At 34.4% G+C, this 15,162-nt stretch overlaps 1 pseudogene; it reads right to left on the bottom strand.

Annotated features, from left to right (window-relative positions):
* Window positions 1-219: 219 nt before the first annotated feature.
* Window positions 220-7,342, bottom strand: LOC128859219 (enolase-like; annotated as a pseudogene).
* Window positions 7,343-15,162: the final 7,820 nt, after the last annotated feature.

Genomic DNA, 15,162 nt, shown 5'->3' with positions numbered 1-15,162 from the left:
TGCCAAAGCTGCATCTCAAGGGAGACAAATTTTTCATACAGTAATTTGGAAATGTGTGCGCACGATGTATGGGAGCATTCTAATATAATTATAAAAATATTAAATATTTATATATAATATACAATAATTACATACATATACATAGAAAACTGTTACATCAGAGTGCCTCACCATCTTGCTTTTTCTTGCCGAAATTATAAAATTTAGGTGTTGGAATCATTATTCATTATACCCTGGTTTTTGGAATGATTTACCAGCAAACTTTGCTTTGGCACCCAACATCAAATGTTCAGAACGGCACGGAATGCCATCTTAATTTGTGCAGTCAACAAACCAATAACCAGACCGGCAATGGAAGTATCTTCGGTCTCATCGGAACAATGCGACACCATGGTGCCCCAGCCTTGATTGATTCCGTGATGGTTCTAATTTGGTTGACATTCAAAACAAACAGTTGCAAGCTTTCTTTTTGACAGCAGTATGAATGCATTTAGGGTTGGTTAGGGTCAAATCATGACCGACAATTCGGAATTGAGTATTGGCAGTAATGGTGGTCCAGGCTTCGCAGTGAACCTGATCGAATAGATTCCCAAGGAAAACTATGGGAATTCCTTAATGAATTCCTGGTAAAAATTGGAGAGATTTTCGGGCTAAAGTCATTGTGACTTGTCGCTGTTGAGGTTCTTGAAGCACAAATTGTACAAGCCGTCCTTGTGGAATTCAGAAGTGGCAACATCCATTCCGATATGGAACTTGCCAGTTTATCGACCCTTGGCATAGCTTCCACAATCAACACCAAAACTTTCTTGTTTGACTGGATGCTAGGTGTAAAACCATCCTCATCTCCTACGCTGATGTCATCCAAACCAAACTTATGCTTGATGACCTTCTTCAGGTGGTGGGATGCCTCCACCAGTTGGCCAAATCATGAACTACTGCATAGGCAATTTGTAATCAGCCGTTGATTACGGTGAACGCAGTAGAGGCATCTGAGGGTACGGCACCACGGGAGAAATACAAATCAGTGCACAAATCAACCTCGACGGTGATTCAAAGCGTTTAATTAACAACAATTGTAATCCAAACGGGGATGGGACTCTGGCACCAAATTTCGATAACGGCAATAGTGGAGCAACTGTCTTAATGCACTAAAAATAATAAAAAGTCATTTGATCATTTCTGGAGAATTATTTAGACGAAAAATGGTAAGAGAGAGAAAAATAATAATTAAATACCCAGAAATTTTATTTTATCTTTGATATGATCAGTGAGTTATTAAACTGTAAATGGTTTGCAATAAAATTAATATTTTTTTACGAACATACTTGCACAATTATTACCTCCTGCATAATTTGCGGTTAATATATTCTCACATTTTATTGTGCGTATAATTTCACTTTGCGAAAACAACAACAGAAAACAATATACGTTTTGTCAAAAATACATGCACTAATGTTTCAATCATATAATCTGTTTAGATTATAGAAAATTAAACTAAGTGGTTGTAAAAGTGACTTTTCAGTTCAGCCACAACGCGCATTTAGAGTTAAGATTTTTCCAAAATATTTTCGAGTCAATTAAATTCACGTAAATCAATTTTAATCAAATCAAATTTAATCGGCCGAAATATTTGTTCGAAACTCATAAAATATATTATAAAATAATAAATTTTGTAGTTCCGATGAGAGAAAGAAACACATTTTTTTATGGAGAGTGTTGCGCCCTATAAGTATCATACTTACTTATATACAGCTGGTTGAAAAGTAAGAAAGCAAAAATGAACGAATATGAATTTTAATAAAATAATATATATTAATGAATATATTTAATAACGAATATATTCAATATAATATCCTTAAACCTTAATACTGTAGAAAAACACAAAAGTTCGCGAATCGAAACGAGAACAAATACCGAGCGAATGAGATAATAAAACAAAAAATGAATTCGCCTTGACACCAGATGACAAGACAGAAGTTGCTAGCATTCCTATGGCAGCCGGTTTTACGTTATCGTTTTTTCCGACCAAGGGCTGCCGCCCCAGTAAACTAGCACTGTCTAGTGCACCGTACTTTACAGAAGTTGCCGTAAGATACGAGAAATTACGGTAATTGTTAAGCACATGAATATAATCAGAGGTGTATGCACGCCAAGTAATCAGTCTTGAGTTGATCGTACGAAGGTGTGAAAGTAAAGAAAACCGATAAAGTAATCGATACTTAATAAAGCGTCAAAACTCGAATGTCACAAGTAAACCCTTAATAATTCAAAATCATGCTATCTGTTCAATGTGCTTTGGAAGAAATGCTTTGAAGAAATTTTGAAAAACAAAAAAACAACTAAACAAAAACAAAATAGATTCTGATTTCCCACCCATCTGTGTGGTGTGGTGTCAGCTAAGGTGTACATGACAATGGTCATAACTAATTTTATATTCATTGATAACGCTAATCATTTTGTCGTCCAATAAATCATACATGAAATTCTTCAAGCGAAAAAAACATATGCACATAAATTACTTTTCGTATGTAAAGGCAATTGCATTAATACAATGCACATACCATACAATTAATACATACAATATTACTATACCATATGCATATAAATTGCGAAAATAGATATCGGAATTTATAGTAATTGATGTTCATCGTACTCGAATGGAGTTGAACATGAATGCAATTCGGTTAGAAATGTTAGAAAAATTTAACTTCTAACTAGTAGCAAAGGGTGGTTTAGCTGGCAACCGCAAACCACACCGACCCTTGCAGTAATAAAAGGTTTCATTAATTCAACATTTGAATGAATCAAGGTTTGCCCTTTGAGCTTACAATCTTTTGTGATCTTTACTCTCCAATAAACCAAAGACGGAGTAGGGTTGGACTGATCATTTGTGCTCGCAGGAAGCAGTAACCTTCGATGAGACATGGTATTCAAGAAGCAGGTGTAATGATGTTTCGGAGATAGTTTGCCGCGTAGAATCGACAAAAGTCGTTAGACCATATCCCAAGCTTGACTGCAGTTGTTACAGCGCTTCACAATGGAGGTAAAGAAATTTAATACATTATTTGTACCATTACAATCCTCGATATATTTATTTATTTATGATTACAATGCGGAAGTACATAGGTTCAAATCTTCGTGCATGAGACACCAAAACGATAGAAACGTTTTTTTTAATAGCGATCGCCCCTCGCAGATAATGGCAAACCTCCGAAGTGTATTTCAACCATGAAAAAGCTTCTCATAAAAATATTTTAAATCAAAATAAATAAATAAAAATAGATCCCATACAAAAAACTTCAGTATTTCAATGAATTCGCTCTGGTAATATAGCCGTCGAGGCACGTTCTGATAGTCCAACCGTAGAAAACGTCAATAAAATAAAAGTAATCGTTGAGTCGAGCCCGCATTTGAGCGGAAAATCATTTAGAATCTTTGGCGTAAAGCTAATCTCCAAAAATATCTTTATGATGGAAACCACACGAGACAACGAAATAAACGCAAATAAGCGAACAATAGTTGGAAAAGTTCATGGCCAAATTTATATTCAATGCTACGTTATATTTATAAATTATAGGTACTCGTATACGTTAGCTTAACAACTGAGAAAGGTGAAAGAGTTTCAACTCAATATGTTTCGGAATTCACTGCCGTAATTTTTTTTTTTGGGAAACTTGCTCACTTTTCTTCGAGGTATGTAGCTGTACTTTAACTGTTAGCAACAAAACTTTTATATTTTCAGAGCACATTTTTCTGACTGACAGCAGAAAGCCACGCACAATCACACTGCCAGCCACATTTTTCTTATTTATTTAGGGTGACTCAAAGAGACAGCAGATTTTCTGTTATAAATAAAACAGAACAAAATTTTTTGAAATTATTTTTTTATTTTTACATTTTTTGGTCTATGGCATTAGGTCATTGGCGTAACCCCAGAGAAAACAGTGTAATGGTGTCAAATTGCAAGATTTCGGTGGCCATAGTACCTCATTGTTTCGTGAGATAACGCGTACTGGGTACTTCTTTCGAACTAAGGTCATTACTACAAATTGTCAAATTATTTACATGGATAACTTAGGTTACAAAAGGTTTGCTATGATGTCGCTGTTGCATTCACTCTACGTTACCGGAATCATTTTCGAAGAAGTACGAAGAGCCCGACATCTCCTTCAGCCCAAAATATATACCAAACACTGACTCGTTGTGGGTGTATTTCTTTTTCTGGAATACCATTTGGGTTTTAAGTATCTGAAATGTCTAAATGCTGACTCAGATAACCGGTTCTATTGACCGCAAAATTCACACAATGCGCGAGTTCTACTTCCTCGTGAAAGAACATTTTCATAAATCCCTTGAATCATTTTTACGCGTTGCTCAACTGAATATCGCTTCATAAATAATTTTGCCATAGCCTGTATTACAAATTGTCTGAAAACAAATAAAAAATAACTTATCACAAAAATTACTATGAAGCACCTGCGTCACCTTTGAACCACCTTATATTCATGTCAAATAAAATTGAAAACGCATTTGCACTTGTTTAACTTCCAAATTGAATTTTTCTCGATATTATCCCATGACACCTATCAAATTTGCTGTCGTTTCTGTGACGGTGGCAAAATATTTATATACATATATTGGTATTTATGAATATTCGTATAATAAAAAATGGTATCGTGTGTCGGTGTGCACAAGGTCGAGCAAAAGGAAGGTTAACCTATCACAATTTGCTTACTAAAAATAGTTTGGTGCTTATATGGTATATTATATTTTACTTACGATGACACGTGTGTGATTTACTTTCGTACATGGGAACAAATTTCTATTAAGTTTACCACCTGTGCCAAATGATTAAGGTCAGAATTGTGTATTTTTTTTAAGAATTAGTTTATCATAGGCTTTCAAATTGTGGTAAATTTTTGAGTGAAGTAAAAATAGGTAGCGAGTCAAGCTCAATTTATTTAAGATTAGAATAGCTGATTTGATTTTTTTTATTTGCCTCTTGAGCATTCAAACATTCAACTGTAGCCGTAAGAATTATTCACTTGAGTTAATAAGTAGTATTGCCTATTTTTATCGGGAAAAATTACATCGAATTAATTTTTATTTCACACTAGCTTTTACTTGACGCGTGGCTGCAGCAGAATAACTAATTTAATTGAAAGAGTTATTTTGTTTAGTTATAACAAGATGATTTATTAATGAGATTTTATTCAAGTGCTTTGAGATATGCAATATTTTTTTGTTTTATTATGAAAATGACTATGTCCCTCCAGAACTTTCGGGTAGGGGCGATAGATACACATAAGTCATGATATAAAGGGTGTAATTTTGAGTGTTTGGCCCAGCTCCTCCTACTATGTATTTGTAGCGTGCGTTTCGATATTGTTCAACAAATGAAGTTCAATTTTATGCCGACTCCGAACGGCAAATGATTTTTTATGAGGAGCTTTTTCATGGCTTCATACGCTCGCTGGATTGCCATTACCTGCCGAGGGTCGACTGGTATTAGAAAACACTTTTTCTATCATTTTGCTGTTTGATGCACGGAGATTCGAATTCAATCGGCTACGGCGGCCGCCAACATAAGCGTAAACATAAAGATAAAGATAATAATAAAGGTAAAGATAAAGATTGAGAGCAGGATAGCAATAGAGATAAAGAGGGGATGGACATAAAGATTCTTTATCTTAGATAATAACAAAACTAAAATTGAATGAAAGCAATTAATTGGAGTGGGAATTGATGTTTATCGAATTTTCGGTGACGAACGATACTACACTAAAATCATTAAAACTTGTAGTATAAATTTATGCTGAATTTTGCTTTTTTTTTTAATCTCAAAATATACCATCTTAAATATGAATTCTCTTCATTTTATTTTATTAAAGAAAAATAAACCGGTATCTGGATCAGCCGTTTTCAATTAATATTTATTATTATTATTCTATTTTTAACACTGAATTTTAATTACTCGACATTGCTATGGCAATTACCACTCGGTTATTCTTCGCGATAAAAACATTTTCTAAGAATTACGAAAGTTTTCCGATATATTGCACAAAGTAAAATTTCTGCAGAAGCAGTTAGCCAACTGCATGGCTGAGAGCGCTAACGATATTTTTCAATAAGCAAAGGACTAAAAATAATGAGTGCAGCAGCTAGGGAAGTCATTTTCGACATTTTTTGACAGCTCAAACGAAAGCAACTCGATTGCACACTAACCACGACTCGTGCATGGAAATTTCACGCTTTCTGAATGCTTATATCGATCGAATTTCTAATTCCAATTGTTTTAGTTTCTTTTGTTGGTTGTGCTAATTTAAATTTAGTTCAGCAGATATATAAGTATAACTTTGGGGAAGCTCAAGCTGGCAAAAAGTTATACTCATACTGTAGCATCATTTTAACTGCTTTGCAAACTTTTTGTTGACTTTGAGTTTTTGCTGCAGCCATTCTATACAAAATTTGTATTCATTTAGATTGTCTGTGAAAACTTTTAGATAGTTAACACTCGCTCCACTCAAATGCCGTGGCGCAGTGAATGCAGAATACACTTTCGTTTGATAAGTTTGAAGGGCTTTTTTGTAGAGAGCTTCAATATAAATACAAGTATTTCTTGTCATTGTAAAGAAAATGCGTATTGTTTTTTGTTCTTGTGAGTGGCTTTATTTTGAATGTCATAGCAAATAAAATTCCAAAAATTGATTCGTAACAATTTCAAGTCGCGTAATTTGCATAAAATCAGAAAATCCGATAAAAATATATTTATTTTTTTGTATTTTTGCTTGAGTCTTTATATCTTCAACACATTCAATCCAATTGTTTTCAGAAAGGACTTGTTTTGATACTAAAAACTCACTCTTTGGCGTACATTTGCAATCGTAATTTACAGAAAACGTAAATTTTTTTTGTCAATTTTAGTTAAAAATAGTGCAAAATTTGAGACATATTGAACAAATTGACAAATATGAAATTTAAGATGTGAAGATTAATACTATATATAGATTATTTTAAGATTTAAGATCATTATCTGGAAGCCAATTAATTACATGCATTTTTTTTCCTTGTCACTACGCTCAGAGGCATAGGACCTCGAGAATACTCTTCCATCGTAAACGGTACTGGGATGTTGTTTTTGCGCCGTTCCATGTGATGTCGGCATCTTCAAGCGGGTGTAACATCGATTCTTAGTATTCCAAGTATTCTTTGGCCGACCGCGACCTTTGCTCCCTTGCGGATGTCAATGCCAATCTCGTGAAGCTATCTGGTGGTTTTCTTGGCGTGAAACCTATCCATCGCAACTTACTGTGTTTGATTTGTCATCGGACGGGTTTCTCATTTGATAATCTCCACAGCGCTTTATTGCTGATGACATTGGACCCGAATATTCTACAGACGATGCGAAGGCATTTGTTGACGAAAGATTGTAGACTCTTTGTGATGGTGTTAGAGACCAGCCATGTTTCACTTCCGTACACCAGTACTGAGATCAATATTCGCAATTTTTAAGCAAATTTCATCTGCTCTGCCGACTGGCGTGAAAGTACATGCATCAATTTTCTCAAAACTCAAAAAATTTGTAGTGTAGTTTAAACTTTTCGTCCTCACTTGAATGTAGCTCAAAGCTTATACACCAAGTGAAAGAAAACTCTTTAGTTCAGTATTACGTCTTGCCGCTACGGGTTTTACAAATAGGGAGACGAGGTAAACGGAAATTCAAATTTGAAAAAAAAAAAATTGTTTTAAGAAATATTTTAATCAGCTTTAATATCTATTACTTGTGGGTTCATTCATAGGTCTTTGTACGAGAAGAAACCCTAATGGCACAACTCTTCCTCTTACTCTTATGTATCTACAAGGCGGCACAAAATTAATCACCCTGATCGAAGATTTATAATTTTTACAAAGATTTCAAACACCCAAAATTTTGTTTTTCATTTAGTAAAAGTTATTCAAAAACGGAATCGGATATATATTATATAATTATTTCAAGTTATCTTTGATTCTTACTCTGGAAAGCGTAAAAGAAGTGGCAAATCACTAAACAGAAATGCAATTAAATCTTTTAATAGAAGCAAAAAATAAATAAACTAATTAATTTAAGTGTACGTTATAAGTTAAAAATTAATAAGGGATCAGAACTAGTCAGAGTTTTCATATGCACTTTTTTATAGTAAGAGTAGAAAAAACCTGGCATGTGCTGCTCTGCCGTTAAGGCAGTGGAGTTTGTCATACAGCGAAAATACACACAAACAGAAATATTGAAGAAATGGTCCATTTGTAATAAGTAATAAGAAGTAATTGGAAAATTTGATGAATACAGGTTCACAGTAAAAATTTCAAAGTGTTGTAAAAAAGATCAGTACTCCAATCGGTTTAGTCATTTTTGATTTGTTGTAAGACGAAAACTTTAAGCGACTCTTTCTCCAAATTACCTTTTCGATGTCGGTGATCATTTAAATATAAGAACCCCTCGATGAATTTTAATGAATTTAATTTATTATTATTATGTAAAAGGAGAAATAATTATATGCCTGTGTATAATTTAGTACAAAGTTTTTTTCCTCAAAATACGATTAATGTTTTTAGAAGCCACCATTTAGTTAACTGGCAAAAACAAATCCTCGATTAAGTACTAGACTTACTACAGAACTAAACAGTTTTATTTATTTGATTTATTTCTGATAAACCAGAAACAAAACTCGGGTGGTCACTACCTTGCGAGAAAGGGTCCAACAAAGGCGACTATAACTTTATCCAAACTAAAATATTGTTTGATTTTGAAATCTTGATGATATCAAGTTGAAACATTTATATAAAATAACTTAGCATAGTTAGAGTTTTAAAATAAATGAAATTACTTCCATAAAATATTGGCCAAAGCCAGTGCTTTCGCTGGACAATAAGCTGCGCATATCGATATAAAGCAACATTGAAACCAATATGGAGAGCAAATCTGGATCTCAGCTTCCAAATCAAATCTTGACAGCAGACGTGTGTGCCAACGTGCCATGGTTTGTCTACAATGATATAATTCATCGTGCTCTTGGCGTGCTATCGGTACAAGAATAAATAAATTGGCAGCATCAGCGTAAGATATAACAGCTAACCCTCTAAATCCTCTGCTGTCAAACCAAGCCAACATACCACGCAGATTTAAAACGTTTATGCCTACTGATCATCATCATCATTATTTTTGACTCAACGACATTTAACATTTGTCTACAACAACGTATACCAAATAGCGTCCCGACCTACACTATCCAACCTTCGGAGGAAGACCAGCCTTTTTCTTCTGCACATACCTAGTAGGGTTTTCTTCACCCTGCTTTGTGGCACTCTACTGATTCACCACAAAAATTTAAAATGTAAACTTTAAATAATGAACTGTATAGCGAATTCTCACACATCTTTTCAAAATTGTAATTAAATGTAATTAATAAATATATTATAAATTAAGGGGTTATATACAGCTAGAATTTTCAAAAAATCGATTTTTTTATGTTTTTTTCTTAATGCACAAATTATTTAAGAATGCACTCAGAAAACTTAATATCGTTCCGGTGAATATTTTCGAAGTTACACGCAAATTTGAAAAGGCGTTTCAGAGTGCTTGCAAGTACAAGGCCGTACTTTAAACGCGTTTTTCTCAAAATAGTGCTTTCTAAGTCGATGTTCAACATTACTCGAAAGCGGCTAAACCGATTAGTCTCAAATTTTATCACGAGCTTTTTAAATATATGTTTTAGCAATTAATCGACGATTTTTTTCACCGATAAATATTTTTTTATAAACAATTTAAGACCGAAATTTTGGTCAAAAATCGATTTTTTTATTTGAGAAACCGCCATTTTGTCAAAAAAAATTAGTTTGCTTATTGCTTGCGATTAATTACTAGATTTAACATTACTTTAACGAAACCTGTTTGTTTAAGTTCAGAGGATCCAGTTCAGAGATATAGTGGTATTTTTTTAGAGGAGCTCCAGGAGATCTGCTCTAGCTCCTTTCCAAATAAATATTTTTACTAACTCTAAGTCCAGCATTTCACCTACCTGAGGCTGAAAATACTATTAAAAGATAACAGAATATATGTGTAGAAATTTTTAGATCAATAAATTTAAAGCTTTCCCAGAAAAAAATCTGGAAAATTCGCTTTTTTCGGCCTTCTTACTTAATATAATCCCTTAATTTAATGTAATTATGTAATAAATGGAGTTCAAAAAAATAAAATAAAATATTATCAAAAACACTAATTTTTTGTTATCTCTGACTATCCCTATCTCTTTAATATATTATCTTAGTTATTTCAATTCCTTTTCAGCTATTATAAAACTAGTCACCACTAGACTCGCTCGATATGCACGAATACTACTATTTCTCTACTAAAATTTATTGTTTTCGATTTAAAGACGATTTATACTCGTACAATGCATGCACTCGTCTATGTGTGAGTTATAAGTTTATATGCAGATACTGTAAACTCATGAAACAATTTTCTAACTGGTCACGTTGCCGTTATGCAGTTGATTCGGACAATGGCGCCAACGACAATGCAAAACTTTTTCAAATATATATATTAGGTATTTTAAAAATTATTTTATTTCACTTATCTTTCTATTTGCCATTCGGATGCGGAAATTCTCTTTTCATTTGAATCATATCTTCATGTCAGTGGCAATATGGGCACATGGCTGAGCACGAAAGAATGTCGTATGGTTGACGGACTGCTTTTCGATTTGGATTAAAGATGAGAAAACGTTTATTTTAGTATTTGCATTAATTTAACTGCTCGAGTGATTTTGGTTGACTATGAAAATGCGCTTTTCTTTTATCTACTGCCAGCTGACAAGAGTTTGAAGCATCAAAGTGAGGACAAGCTCTTCGAGAATATCAATTATTCAGTTTTATTTTTTTATACTTCCCGGGGTAGCGTTCATCGTATTGCATATTTTTCGGTCCGGAGCCATTAAATCCAATCGAATGGCATGGCCTAGGCCGAGGGCAGCTGGATCTTAATTTGCTGAATATTGTGCGCGTGTACCTGATGTACCTATACCTATGAAGCTGGAGTTTTTTGGTACAAAAATATGCATTTATTACTTAATAAAGATAACAAATTTTAGCCGACTCTGAACGGGCAGATGGTTTTTAAGTGGTCCTTTCTCATAGCAGAAAAACACTCGCTACTGCCTGCGCAAGGGCGACCGCTTTTAGAACAAACCTTTTTTTCACTTTGGTGTTTCATCGAGATACGAACCTACGTTCTCTCTGAATTCAGAAAGGTAGTCACGCAACAACCCATTCGGTTACGGCGGCCGCAATCTAGCAAGCTTAAAATCAGCAGCTTCCCATAAAATTTCATCGGTTATTAGAGAAACGAAGTGGTTTCCCACTTGAGAATTAGAAGGGAAACGTGACTGGTGATCGGCCCCTATATACCATTATGGAAAGTGACAAAAGTAAGGCAATCGTAATTACAAGAGGCAAACGTTTGTTATCTATCAGGGAATATGCTAATTTTTAGTTCAAACTTGTTCTTAATAGTCATGGTTAACGATTTATTGGAGCAGGTGGTAAGGAACTGCACCACTTCACGTAAGCTACATGTACTCCTGAATCTTTGAAAACCTTGAATTCATACCTTTTCATGGGAAGAGCGGTAGGGACTAACCAGCTGGACACAAGACTTGGTAAACTTATTCGAGATAGCTTCAAGTTGAACAGAAAGTTTGGTGAAGAAGTATTCTGGGAGAAGCCCCCACCAAGCTCAAGTTCAGGCTACTGGATTTCTGCAGTGTGTTCCACGTTGAGTGCAGATGCAGATTGGCTGTTCTCTACAACTACCAAGGAAGTAAATATTTACTTTACATCCAAGTGATAGTTAGAGCCCTGTTACTTTCAAAGTGTATCCACTTTTCAACATTGGTAACTACTCGATGCAGGCAGGATTTTCTTTTCAATTATTTTGAAGTCCGTTTTCTTGGGTATGGGTAGTTGATAAAGCTCCTACTGCTTGTAATGACATAATTTACGGCATTTGCAATCGACAATACAACAAGTCTCGTTAATCTTCCGGAGAACATTTTATTTGAATACCCTAAGAGCCACCTCGTCCTAACTGCTACTTTCGTCCTCCATATAATAGAACAGAAATGATGAGTGATTCTGAAGTGTTATTCGCCAAGCGAGATAGCCTTCTTTATGTCTTGATCTTGCGCTAACGACACTCATATGTAATTCAGCCATAATTAGATGACCTGGAAGTCCTCGACTACGCTGACGATTTGAATATCAAATCAGTTCTTTTCTACAACTCCTTGTAAGAAGCAGACAAAAACCCATTGCTATTAAAATATGGAAACGCAAATGGAGATGGATTGGGTGCACTATCCGCGAACCAGCTAACGAAATAAGCAGAACGGCGTTAGACTAAAATCCTTAAGGACATCGCCGCAGTGAACTTCCTAAAAGATCATAGCGACAAAGCCTGTTTGATGAGTTTTTAGGAGTCGACGAGAAGCTAACGTGCTCACAGATCAAGGGAAAAGCAAATAATCGACAACATTGGCAATCTTTTTTATCGACTCTTAGTCGAAAGTAGCACTTGTTGGCAAGATATATTCTCTGTTGGATTTCAAGGCTTACATTATTATCGTTGTTAATGCTGGTACCGCGAATATGTTTTCTCCAAAAATTTTAGAACAAGTTGAAATAATGGCACGCTTGTTTAAGTTGATAATATGAATAAAGCGACTGCATGGATGCAAATGTACGCTTTTGAAGATAATAAAGCTTACATTAACAATTCAGTGTTGTTGTCCAAACTGTTTAATTAAAATTACATTAAGGAAACCGTACAATAGCTGACCTGCCGAGAATCTAGGTTATTAAACTATTATAGTAAATATTTCCATTCCTCTGCGAATTCTGCCAACCAAAAAATCACAATACTCTGCACTACTTCAAACGAAATACCAGCATGTAGGCTTCGCCAGCAAAAAGTATGCTACCGAAATATATTTATATATGTACATATTTCAGCTCACTTTAACATTACTTTTATGTTTTTAGGCTTATTTTGTTGTCATGTTGCTTGTCAGGTCCCGCAAACAGTAATAAATCATTGTTTGTATGCTCAAACAGGCAAACAGCAAAAACTGCATTGGGAAACAGCTGTACAAATTTTCACACTGAACTTTAGGCTTTTCGATGTATTGTATATTACATAAATATAAATGGTGATTTTTTAAGAGCTATAGGAAAGTTTTTCAAAAAAAACACTCGTAGAATTCAGAAAAATGCATGATATTTTTATTTAAATCGATAGAACAGTCCATATAATTTAATGTTTGAAGATAATTTCATGCAAATATTGACCACGACTTCGCTTCAAATTGTCCATCCGCTTAGTCCAACATTAGTCTTTCCAATGTTTCGACCGGTATCTTACATATAAATGCTTTAATGTTGTCTTTCAATGCGTTTATTGAAGCAGACATGTCTGAATAGACATGAGCTTTAGCATAGCCCCACAAAAAATAATGTAAAGGCATTATATCGCACGATCTGGGTGGCCAATTGACAGGTCCCAAACGTGAAATAAAATGTTCACCGAACTCGCCTCTCAACAAGTCCATTGTTACGCGTGCTGTTTGGCATGTAGCATCGTCTTGCTGAAACCACATGTCATTCAAGTCAAGCTCTTGCATTTTGGGCAAAAAAAAGTTGGATCTCATTTCACGGTAGCGCTCACCATTCACAGTTACGTTACGATTCGCAACATCTTTAAAGAAGTACGGTCCAATGATACATCCAGCCCATAAACCGCACCAAACTGTGACCTTTTCGGGATACATTGGTGGCTCTTGCAATTCTTTTAGCTGATCTTCACTCCAAAATCGACAATTCTGCTTATTTACGTACCCGTTGATCCAAAAATGAGCTTCGTTGCTGAACACAATTTTTTGATAAAAAAGTTGATCTTAAACTTTCTTACAGAACACGCATTTTTATAATAAAATTCACTGATTTCCAAGCGTTGTTCGTTTGTAAGACGATTCATGGTTAAATTATAGACCAAATTGAAGATGTTTAAAAAGATAATAGCTAAAAAATCACCCATTAGTACAGTAGTAGTAGTAAAGTAAGCTCTGCGTTCAGAATATTCCAGCATATAAATTTGGCTTTTCGAAACAGCTATGAATTAAAAGTGCTATAAAAATAACAAAAAGGACTGCAGCAGCTTCAACTCAAGGCAAAATTTATGCACAAGGCCTACAAACATTGGTAGCGTTCTCCACATTCTAATGAAAAATAAAATGTAGCCTACTTTTAGTTGTGTGCGCGTAGCGACATTATTCACGATTATCAACTTATACCTACTCCCAACACTTGCACTGCTCCGTGCCGACTACCAAGCCAGGCAATTAAATTGTGAACTGACCTCTAAAGTTATGCGAGTTGGTACATATAATTTTAGATAAGAATTAAATGGCTTATTTTGCTACTCCCTTGAATTTGTGCCTTACTATCACTTGGTTGGCGTTAAATTCGTTGCCCACAGTGGACAAAAACAACGAAAGATGGCAAAATTATTTCTAACCCTACCCTTTGGTAGCAAATCGGAGAAGAATTTCGGCTAAAGATCTTAAAAAATAATTACGAGAAATGTTCGAAATTTTTTGTATATGTATTTGAAGAGAACACCCAACTACGTTAGCCACAAAAAAAAAATGTCAAAAGTAAACGCGATTTTTGCGCCACTTGAAATTTGCACTTTATGAGCTATAAGCTTGCAGACCGAAATTTGTGTACAAATTCTGATTAAAAAGTTTGAAATTTTGATAAAAATTTTTTGATTTTTTTTAATTTGCGCAAATTTTCAAACTTAAATACGTGTTTTTGAAGGGTAGTAAAGAAATATTTTCATAGAAAAACTACTAAAATTAAATAAGAAACATAGAAATTGTCAAAATTGTTACGAAATTTTTAATCTATGCCGATAATTTAAAAGTATTTACTTGGGAAAGAAACTCGTTATTTTTGCGAAACATTTTTACGCAGATGTTTAAAATTGTTTATGGCCGATCTTTGGCTCCCGGGCGATGCTACAACTATTAACATACCAATGAACTTCAATTATTTCTGACATTATTGACA

Source organism: Anastrepha ludens, chromosome 2 (assembly GCF_028408465.1).
Source record: "Anastrepha ludens isolate Willacy chromosome 2, idAnaLude1.1, whole genome shotgun sequence".
NCBI lineage: Eukaryota > Metazoa > Arthropoda > Insecta > Diptera > Tephritidae > Anastrepha > Anastrepha ludens.
Note: the sequence above shows the minus strand (reverse complement) of the source record. Positions and strands in the feature narration are given on the sequence as shown.